The 7,004-nt window shown below is 51.7% G+C and overlaps 1 pseudogene; it reads left to right on the top strand.

Annotated features, from left to right (window-relative positions):
* The first annotated feature begins 1,317 nt into the window (after positions 1 to 1,317).
* Positions 1,318 to 5,953, top strand: LOC117476657 (annotated as a pseudogene).
* The last annotated feature ends 1,051 nt before the right edge of the window (positions 5,954 to 7,004 follow it).

The following is a 7,004-nucleotide window of genomic DNA, read 5'->3' as shown; positions in this document are numbered from 1 at the left end:
CCTACTTTGTTCATGTACTGTTGAGGTTAATTTCAGTAGTTGTGTGCTATAATGTATTTACAAAGTGTGAAGAGGTGGCAACTTTAGAATAGGGATCCTGTTCAGGTCAATGAGAGTCAAATTACTAGCTTATGCCCCTTTCACACAAACACGGTTCCAGAGCTGGATCTTGAAAGCACCGGTTTTTCCTGTTCATACCGCATCGGAGCCGCCTCTAAGCTCCGGGATCCGGTTCGTTTCAAGCACCAAAAAGTTTTCGGCCTAGAAAGCAAGCACCGCATATGTCACACTTATGTCGGAGGCGGGGGCAGGGGCGGGATCAACCTCTAACAACAACAAAAAGCCCGCGTTTTATCCAGTTTGTACACAATGATGGAAAACCTAAAACTTAACAAGCAGCAGTGGTCCACTGAAGAGACCAGCTACCTCCTGGGAATCTGGTCTTCCGAAGAGGTACAGAGGAAGCTGGAGGGGAGCACGCGATCCAAAGCAATTCTACAACAATTGCAGCAAGATATGGCAACCGCTGGTTTTGACCGTACCGTTGAACAGATCGGCAACAAATAAAAAAAAGTCAAGAAGGATTATCGCGACCAAAAGCGAGACCTCGGACGGAGTGGCAGCGGTCGTCCGAAAACAAGTCCACATTTTGACTTGCTAGACTCGGTCCTCGGAGACAGACCGACGAGTGGTTTTGGATCCACGGTGAACTTGCTTTCTCTCTCGTCGATTGTGTTGCAGGACGAGTCACTGAATGTGCGGAGCTCATTTGATGCCGGTGAGTTATGCATTACCGATTTGTTTTATTTGTGACTTTTTGTTTTACAACATAAACTAAACCATGTAGCTATCGACAGACCTGGCAATAAAGCTAAAGTTGACCAACTACAGCTACCGGATGTGCATCCAAACTAATAATAGCGCTATCATGCTAATGCTAACAATAATAAACAAAGGTATCCCCATGGTAAAGACAGCTAACGCCTCCAATGTATCTTCTTTCTTCTCACTAACGATTTATGATTTGTTGAAGGGATACTTTTGTTCATTGTGTTTATATTGTGTTTTGTGGTGGGTTGACATAATTCAACCACGGAACTATGGTTGGGGTATTGTTCCGCATGGACATTTGAGTTAACCGGACTTGCTGTTTCCGCCGGTCATATCTTCCCGGGCTTGAAGTGTTTACATGTTGTCTTGATGCTTAATAAAAGTCTAGCTTGTACTTTCGATACACTGCCTCCGACTCCCGTCTCTCGGCACTACATTGGTGCCCTCGACATAAGTCTCGTAGTAGTATCCGAGACTGAACCGAGCATGGCAAATAACGCAGTTTTTCTCAAACTGCCAGAGTTTTGGGAGACATCTACGGCTGCATGGTTCACACAGACTGAGGCTCAGTTCGCCCTCCGCGGAATAACGGACGACGACGCACGCTATTTCCACGTCGTTTCGGCACTGGGAATTTCCACTGCAGCCCAGACGGTGGGCTTTATTACATCTCCCCCTCCCCAAAATAAATATGCAGCGTTCAAGACTTTCCTGCTAAAGACTTTCAAGCTGTCTCGGCCGGAACGAGCCCGACGCCTGTTTGCTATTCATAGCCTGGGAGACAACAAGCCTTCCGACCACATGGAGATGATGCTCAACCTGCTAGGTACGGAAGAACCCAACTTTTTGTTCATGGAACTGTTTCTTCGGCACATGCCGCCGCATGTCCAGACAGCGCTCGCTAACACGGCTATTGTTGAGCCCCGCGCTTTACCCGAAGAAGCTGACCGACTTCTTCCTGGCCACACAGCGTTTTACCCCTGAGGTGCTAGCCCCGACACGCAGCGGCACCTTCCCTGGTAGAGGCATGCTACCTAGCAGAGGCTCCGGGGCCGACGACAGCCACTCCAGCCACTCCAGCCACTCCAGCCCCGGCGTGTGTTATTTCCATGCACGCTTCGGAGCGAAAGCGAAGAGGTGCCGTTCCCCCTGCACCTACAAGGCAACGGGAAACGCCAAGGCCTGCGCTCAGTAGTGGCCGCGAGCGTGGGCACATCCAACCGGCTCCTGTTCATCAGGGACACCCTCTCGGGTCGCAGACTCCTGTGCGACACTGGCGCCCAGCGGAGCGTCCTGCCAGCTACGGTGGAAGACTCCTCTGGTGGGGGCCACGGCCCACCTTTAACGTCCGCGAACGACACCCCTATTCGCACCTATGGCACAAAGACAGTGGACCTGTGTTTCGAGGGTCAGCGGTTTAAGTGGGATTTAGTCACGGCTGACATCTCCTTCGCCCTCCTCGGTGCAGACTTCCTGTGCGCTCACGGACTGCTGGTGGACGTCAAGAACAGCCGCCTAGTGGACGCACTGACGTTTGCCTTGTTCGCATGTTTCCGCGGCGAGGCATCGTTTAGCGGGCTCTCCAGCTCACTCTCACAGGGTGACAAGTTTCAGCACCTTTTCCGCTGCCACTACCAAACACTGGGTTGAGCACCACATTAGGGGCGTTCACACCAAGTTCTTTTCCCACAATAGTTCATGAGAACTCAGTTCATGAGAACTCTTTTAGTTCTGATGAACTAAAGCAGATCGTGTTCACACCGCAATGAGTTCCTGGGGGTGGATTAGGCAAATGAAGCCGCTGACGTCACTTCTTCTTCTGCTTTGGGTTTACTGGCAGGCCGCAAACCACTTCACGGCGTATACTGCCACCCGGAGTCCCCGGCCGGAAGTCCCCGGAATTGGGGACTGGCTTCAGTAGAAGCTGCTGGGACGCCTTCCGAGTAAATCGCCAGAACGCCGACACCTCCTCATCTCCACCGCTCCGATGTTTTCTTTTGTGTTGCCATAAGTTAGTCTCTCTGCGTTTGTGCACTGGGCTAATGCTAATGCTAATAATGCTAATGCGAGGATAATAAAATGCCGGCTTCATAAAACTTTTTGGGAGTTTTACGGGGCGTGGTTTGCATTCCGCCCAGCCAATCAGACATAGGAACCTTTTTCTCCCACGAAAGTCCCTGCTCTCTAGCAGGGACGGAAAAGGGGGTAAAAATGGTTCTGATGAACTCATTTAGTTCAGGGGGCTTTTTGGTGTGAACGCAAATATATCTGAGTTCTGATGAACTATTGTGGGAAAAGTAGTCCGGTGTGAACGCGCCAATGGACACTAAAGGCCCCCCAGTCTACGCTAGGGCCCGGCGGCTCAACCCTGACATGCTGGCGGTCGCCAAGTCGGAGTTCGACAACATGGAGCGTCTGGGCATCATCCGCCGCTCAGACAGCCCTTGGGCTTCACCGCTCCACATGGTCCCTAAATCAGCCGGTGGCTGGCGACCGTGTGGTGACTATCGCCGCCTTAACGACGCCACTACGCCAGACCGCTACCCGGTCCCTCACATCCAGGACTTCTCTCACACCTGGCGGGCAAGCTGGTCTTCTCCAAGGTGGATCTGGTGTGGGGCTACCACCAGGTTCCGGTGCACCCCTCTGATGTCCCCAAAACTGCGGTGATTACGCCGTTCGGGCTGTTTGAGTTTCTCTGTATGCCGTTTGGACTTAAGAATGCAGCTCAGTCCTTTCAGCGGCTGATTTAGACGACATACTGGTCGCCAGCTCCTCCTCTGAAGAGCACCAGGCACATCTCTGAGACCTTTTTGCGAGGCTCAACCAACACGGCCTGATTATCAACCCGGCAAAGTGTCAGTTCGGGTTGTCCTCCATCCACTTCCTCGGACATCTCATCAGCAAAGATGGAGCCGCCCCCCTCCCGTCGAAAGTGGAGGCCGTGTCCGCCTTTCCACGACCGCCCACAGCTCGGGCGCTCCGAGAGTTCCTCGGGATGGTGACGTTTTATCACCGGTTCATCTCACCGGCCCACACCATGCGCCCGCTGTACAAGTCCCCCAGCCAGGCCATAGACTGGACGGCTGAAAGGGAGGCCGCTTTCGATGCCACCAAAGCCGCCCTGAGCGAAGCCGCCATGTTGGCTCACCCGTCACACAAGACCCCCATTGCTATCACCACCGACGCGTCTGACTACGCTGTAGGCGCGGTGCATGAACAATGGGTCGACGGCGCCTGGCAACCGCTCGCCTTTTTCAGTCGCCAGTTGACCCCCAGGGAGCGCAAGTACAGTGCTTTCGACAGGGAACTCCTTGGCCTCTAGTTGGCGGTTCGCCACTTCCGTTTCCTGCTGGAAGGCCGTGACTTTACGTCGTTCGTGGATCACAAGCCACTCACTTTCGGTCCAAGGTGGCCGAGCCGTGGTCTGCCCGACAGCAACGCCAGCTTTCGTATATATCCGAGTACACCACGGACATCCGACACATCGCTGGTAAGTAGGGATGGGTATCGTTTGAAATGTATCGATTCCGATTCCGATTCCGATTCCGATTCCGGTTCTTATCGATTCCCCGTTTCGATTCCAAAATTGTAAAAGAAAGAGATCAAACGTTTAGATAACAAAAATATCTTTATTCTTTTAAGCTTTAACTGACATTTTTACAAATAAAAAATATACATGCAATACAAATGTATTGCACAATAGCTGTGCTTTATTTTAACTGAGCTATGCCTGTGGCAAGCTATTAACAGGCATTACACTGTGCCTTGTCTTTTTCTTTTTTAGTGTAGTGGAGCCTCACTTTAGAGCGTTTACCGCGATCCATCTTTGGTGTTATGAAGTGACTGAGCTCGTGAGCTGTCTACGGGAGGGCGGGGGGAGCCTCGCTGCGGGGAAACTGTGGACCTCTGTCGCCGCAACTTACATGATGCCGTTTAAAAAAATTAAGGGCGGTGCCGGCCGTCAGCGTACCGAGCCGGCCGTCAACGGCCCGCTGATTTTGTATGGGTTTTCTTATCGGTTCTCATCTGGAACCGAGTTTCGGTTCCCAACCCTACTGGTAAGGCTAACGTGGTCGCGGACTGCCTCTCCAGAGCGGTCATCGGAGCTGTGCAGCTGGGCCTCGATTACCTCCGCACCGCCATACTAGAGCCCCATTTGAACTTTTTGCGGTTCCTGAGAGGAGGTTTGACCATGTCAATGTCGACCTCGTAGGTCCACTTCCCCCCTCTCACGGTTTCACCTACCTTTTTATGATGGTGGACAGGACGACCCGCTGGCCCGAGGCCGTTCCCCTCACCTCGACGGCAGCTTCTGACGTCGCCCACGCTTTCATCGGCACATGGGTGGCGCGCTTCGGGACCCCATCTGACCTCTCCTCTGACCGCGGCTCTCAGTTCACCTCGGAGCTGTGGAACGCTGTTGCTGAAGGTTTGGGGGTCAAGCTGCACCGCACCACCGCATATCACCCCCAGGCTAACGGATTATGTGAGCGGTTTCACCGATCCATGAAGGCGTCCCTGCTGGGGACTGGGTGGATAAGCTCCCGTGGGTTATGCTCGGCCTCAGGTGTGCCCCCAAAGAAGACCTGCAGTCCTCGTCGGCGGAGCTCGTCTATGGCCAGACGCTACGGGTAATTCCCACCGCCACTTTGCCCTTGTCTGCGGCCGGGCAGCGCTCCTCCCTGCTGGAGACCGCCGGGACATTCACACCCGTCCCCACGTCGCAGCACAGCAACCCAGTTTTCCGGGTGTCCCCCGGATGGTCGGCGGATTTTGTTTTCATTCTCCACGACGCCCACCGCGGCCCCCTTACGACAGCCCGTTCAGGGTCATGCGACACGGGGACAAGAGCCTGGTGGTGGACGTTGGTGGCAGGCATGAGACTGTGTCCGTCAATCGGATTAAGCCTGCCCACGTGGACGTTTCCAGGCCGTTGGAGTTGGCTCTGCCCCCGCGTCAGGGTCGTCCTCCCATGACCCGCCCCCCACCCCCTGTGGGGATGCCCTCGTTGGCACCCCTGCCCTCGCCTGCGGCCCTGCCCTCCTCGGCCACTGTGGTCCGTACCCGCCGGGGTCGGGTGGTACTTCCTCCCAGACGTGAGGATTTTGACTATGGGTGAATTCTGGGGGGGCTTGTGTGGTGGGTTGACATAATTCACCCACGGAACTATGGTTGGGGTATTGTTCCGCACGGACATTTGAGTTAACCGGACTTAAGGCGAGACACGGCAGGCAAAAACATCGTTTTTCCTGCACTGGTCAATTTTGAGATTTTGTGCTATTTTGATTCCATAACATGTTTTCTTTCAGGCTTTTGGAAGGAAAACGTACAAAATACACATTTAAGTGTTTATTTTACTATAGTTTGTCTATTTGCATTTCTCCTACATTCACCAAAAGTTAGCATTCTAACGTAACATAAAGTACCGCGACCGCTGTTTGCACCATGTCTTCAGAGGTATCGTTGGAAAGCTCCGTTTCTCCTGCACAATCTCATCGGATCCAAATATGGTCATTTCCTTTGTATCAGCAACCAATCGTGAAAGTGCAAAGGGGTCTTAAACCAAGAAACGAAATCTCATTGGCTGGTGTCAATTTCTGACAACGTGATCAGATGCGTCACGTGGTGTGCTAAAGCACTTCCTGGTTAGCTTTCCGCTCGAAATTTAAATCTGAAAATGGAAAAATAACGGAGAAAAAAACGTTCACAGAGAAGACGACAACAATTGTCACTTGCACAAAGCAAGGTTATACAAAAAACAAATGACCCCGAACATGAAATACCTTCACGGAGTGCGTCGATGCGCAAGCTATCATCCAGATAACAGGAGGGTTTAGCTAGCGTCACACTGCAATCTTTAAAGGTCGTTTTCTCAAAATGAGTTTTTTCTCCTACTCTGAGTTCGAAATTTCCACTTCAGTAGCAGTTACATACACCAAACCTTCCAGTTATATTCCTATCAATATTATGAAGGCTTTTACAGAAGGGTTTGGTCATATATAATTCATAGCCTGAATTATATAACATTTTATACCTAAAAACATGGTGAAAATTGATATTTTAGGGCTGTTGACAGTATTTTCTGATTTATGGAGTGATACAAAGAGATATCCAAAATCCCTTCTGTAAAAGCCTTAGATACTAATATGACTACAAAATGAAACAATAAT

This window comes from Trematomus bernacchii, unplaced genomic scaffold (genome assembly GCF_902827165.1).
Source record: "Trematomus bernacchii unplaced genomic scaffold, fTreBer1.1, whole genome shotgun sequence".
Lineage (NCBI taxonomy): Eukaryota > Metazoa > Chordata > Actinopteri > Perciformes > Nototheniidae > Trematomus > Trematomus bernacchii.
The sequence above is the reverse complement of the archived record's forward strand: the minus strand, read 5'-3'. Positions and strand labels throughout refer to the sequence as shown.